The sequence below is a fragment of the Mixophyes fleayi genome, chromosome 1, assembly GCF_038048845.1.
Source record: "Mixophyes fleayi isolate aMixFle1 chromosome 1, aMixFle1.hap1, whole genome shotgun sequence".
In the NCBI taxonomy this organism is placed as follows: domain Eukaryota; kingdom Metazoa; phylum Chordata; class Amphibia; order Anura; family Limnodynastidae; genus Mixophyes; species Mixophyes fleayi.
Genome location: NC_134402.1, coordinates 328,578,633 through 328,582,798, shown reverse-complemented (window position 1 = coordinate 328,582,798; position 4,166 = coordinate 328,578,633).

Below are 4,166 nucleotides of genomic sequence, written 5' to 3'. Positions count from 1 at the left end.
CTAAACTTCTTTCACTTTCTTCCTCCTTTGGTCTCTCCCAGTGGACCTCATCTCCCACCCACTGTGATGGACACTCCCTTGACCTTGTCTTCTCCTGCTACTGCTTCATCTCTAGTTTCGCCAACCACAACCTCCTTTCCTTCAGCTTCACCATATCTCATGACCTTCCCCTTGCACCAAAATCCACATGTTCACAATGCACCTAAGTACCCTTAACCCAATCCACTTCTCACTTTCACTAAAACAGCTTTTTTCTCCTATGTTTGCATTGTCTGACCCTAATTCGGCCACCTCTTTCTACAACAAAACCCTTTCTTCAGCCCGAGACAATGCAGCTCCAGCTACCACAAACTGTCTCCGGTGATCCAAACTCCAACCATGGCACACCAAACACTGCAAATTGCCACTGGAGGAAATATCGATTATATCCCAATTTCCTCTACTATGAATTTATCCTATCATTTTACAGCACTGCCCTTTTAATTGCCAAACAAACATTCTTCAAATCTTTGATATTCACCCAGTCTTATAACTAACGTGGCCTCTCTGCCACCTTCAACTTACTTCTCTACCCACCTGCACCTCCTCCCTCACAGCCCATGATTTTGCCACCTCCTTCAAAGACAAAATACACACCTTTTGACAAGATAATTCCTCATGCCAAATTCCACCCACTCCACCCACTCTACCTACCTTCACCTACACTCCTCAATCCACCCTTAATTCATTCTCTCAGTAATTGAAGATGAAGTCTCTACACTCATCTCATCATTTCACCTCACAGCTTGTCCCTCGACCCTATTCCCTCACAACTTGTGCGTTCCCTCTCCTTAACGGCATGCCCACCTCTAGCTTACCTCTTCAACCTGTCTCTCTCCACTGGTACATTTCCATCCTCCTTTAAATATGCAATCATCTCACCGACTCTAAAGAAACCTTTTCTCAATCCAGCCTCTCTCTCCAACTACTGCCCTATTTCTCTCCTCCCCTTTGCTTCCAAATTACTTGAGTGATTAGTGTACAAATGCCTGTCTCACATTCTCTCCATTCTCGACTCTCTGCAGTCAGGCTTCCGTCCCCAACATATAATTTTTTCTCTAATGGCAAATTGCCCTAGTAAGAAACAGGAAATTTGCAAGCATATTTTCATTTATTATGGTCCACTGGACACACCAATGTGGGTTTTGCCAAATATTCAAAAGATTGAGGTCGAAAGCCCAAGTATTTGAAGACAGACTTATTATTATAATGTTAACAACAATGTGCAGGAATGTATTTTGTAGGTGGATAAAGTTGTACTTCATTATCTCTTTTTCTGTATCCAGCTTGATTTTAAGCATTATGATATCCACAAATGATGATGTTTTATAAATGATCTATGTGGCACAAGGGGTAATGTTTTGTTTATAAAGCTGAAGGTTGGTAGTTCAAATCTACAGTTAGGATTGTATTTTAATAGAATTAAAAAAAAGGAATTGAAAAATGTTCCCGTCCAAAGATTTAGAAAAGGAAATATGCATATACCTTTTTATCCCATATGATCCTTGGATACACTTATGAAAGTCATGTTAAGTATTTGAAATATTGCATTTTAATTCTGGCATACATTTATTCAAATTGCAGTGAATGTGATCTTTCATGCAAATTGTGTTTGTAAAATTTTGTTTATTGAAGTTATACATAGGTTGCCTAAAAATAATGTGAAAATGAGAAAACAAACACAATTTGTAGAGGAGTTATTATTTGGGAGATAATTAATTATTTGCAAAGATGATGTTAGGTAGTAATGAAGTTAGTGTGCAAGGCTGATTGATTAATTGTATATACATGTGCTAGAAAAATTAGAAGTGGAGATGGTCACTGACCCCCGTGTTTTGGTTTTGGATTCGGTTTTGGATCTGGATTACCGTCGTGTTTTGGTTTTGGTTTTGGTTTTGCAAAACCGCCATTGCGTGTTTTGGTTTTGGTTTTGGTTTTGTTTGGTTTTGTTTTGCTATTTTTTGGGAAAATCCATGTTTTTGGGCCTAAATTAACCCAATTTAGTGCTCCAACTGTTTTAGAGACAAGTAATCTAATTGTTGAGGTAATAAATCATCCAAAAAAACAGTTTAATTCTTCGTTGGTAGGCCTTCATTTAATCTACACACAAAACAGATTGTCTTCCTCTCCATCTATGCATATTGGCAATGCAGCCATCGTCTTTGGATGTATATTACACCCTACACTTATAGTTAAATATGTAAAGAAATGGAAAAAGACAGTTTGCTTTCTGTCTCTATAGGCCCCCCTCCACTTTTTTAAAAAAACCAAAAATTCAGCCATTATAGACTGTACAATATTAATTGACATGGAGAAAGCCAGTTTGGTTTCTGTCTCTCTAGGCCCCCCTCCACTTGTATAAAATACTAATAAATTCAGCCGTTATATACTGTACAATATAAATTGAAATGGACAAAGGCAGTTTGGTATCTGTCTGCATCAGATCCTCTCTCCACTAGGAGTAAAATAGAAAACTATTCAGCCGTTATATAATCTAGAATATAAATAGAAATTGAGAAAGGCAATTTGGTATCTGTCTGCATCATAATCATCAACATCATCATTAGCGCCCTCGTCGCCTACACAAATCTCCCCCTCATCCTCTTCTAATTCCAAAGTGGCATCCTCAATTTGGGTATCACCGGCTACACTCGGGCTATTAAGGCACACATCAGAAGAATGCTCACGATTAGACATCCTACTGTTGGATGGACTCTCCACAGGGATTGTTGTCATTTGTGAATCAGAGCAAATATTCTCCTGTAATGCCTCACTGTTATCTTGCAGCTCGGCTTTGACGTGTAACAGTAGTTGTGCACCAACTGTAGGCTGGGTAAATTTTTGGGATCTGCCACTAATAGCCAAAGGTGAAGGCCTCATTCTCTCTTTGCCACTGCGTGTGTAGAATGGCATGCTTGCAATTTTTTTTTTATCGTCACTTAACTTTTGCTCAGTTACACTTCTTTTTCGCTTCAATACAGTAAATTTTTTTGGGGTTTTTGTTTTTTGCACTAATTTGAAAACACTCTGTTGTTTGACATTGCCTTGGCCAGATGACGTACTGGGAACACTAACATCAGGACTGGTGACAGAACCTGGTTGCTCATTCAGATCATATGTGGACTGCTTTGAATCCATTCTGAGCGCAAACCACTGGGGAGTGCTAAAAATTATTTGGTAGATACTGCTGACAGATATGACTTTTGACAGCCAGAAACATTAATGCACAATTAGGGAGGACACCCCAAAAACACTGAGGAGTGCTAAAAATTATTGAGTAGATACTGCTGACAGATATGACTTTTGACAGCCAGAAATATTAATGCACAATTAGGGAGGACACCCCAAAAACACTGAGGAGTGCTAAAAATTATTGAGTAGATACTGCTGACAGATATGACTTTTGACAGCCAGAAATATTAATGCACAATTAGGGAGGACACCCCAAAAACACTGAGGAGTGCTAAAAATTATTGAGTAGATACTGCTGACAGATATGACTTTTGACAGCCAGAAATATTAATGCACAATTAGGGAGGACACCCCAAAAACACTGAGGAGTGCTAAAAATTATTGAGTAGATACTGCTGACAGATATGACTTTTGACAGCCAGAAATATTAATGCACAATTAGGGAGGACACCCCAAAAACACTGAGGAGTGCTAAAAATTATTGAGTAGATACTGCTGACAGATATGACTTTTGACAGCCAGAAATATTAATGCACAATTAGGGAGGACACCCCAAAAACACTGAGGAGTGCTAAAAATTATTGAGTAGATACTGCTGACAGATATGACTTTTGACAGCCAGAAATATTAATGCACAATTAGGGAGGACACCCCAAAAACACTGAGGAGTGCTAAAAATTATTGAGTAGATACTGCTGACAGATATGACTTTTGACAGCCAGAAATATTAATGCACAATTAGGGAGGACACCCCAAAAACACTGAGGAGTGCTAAAAATTATTGAGTAGATACTGCTGACAGATATGACTTTTGACAGCCAGAAATATTAATGCACAATTAGGGAGGACACCCCAAAAACACTGAGGAGTGCTAAAAATTATTGAGTAGATACTGCTGACAGATATGACTTTTGACAGCCAGAAATATTAATGCA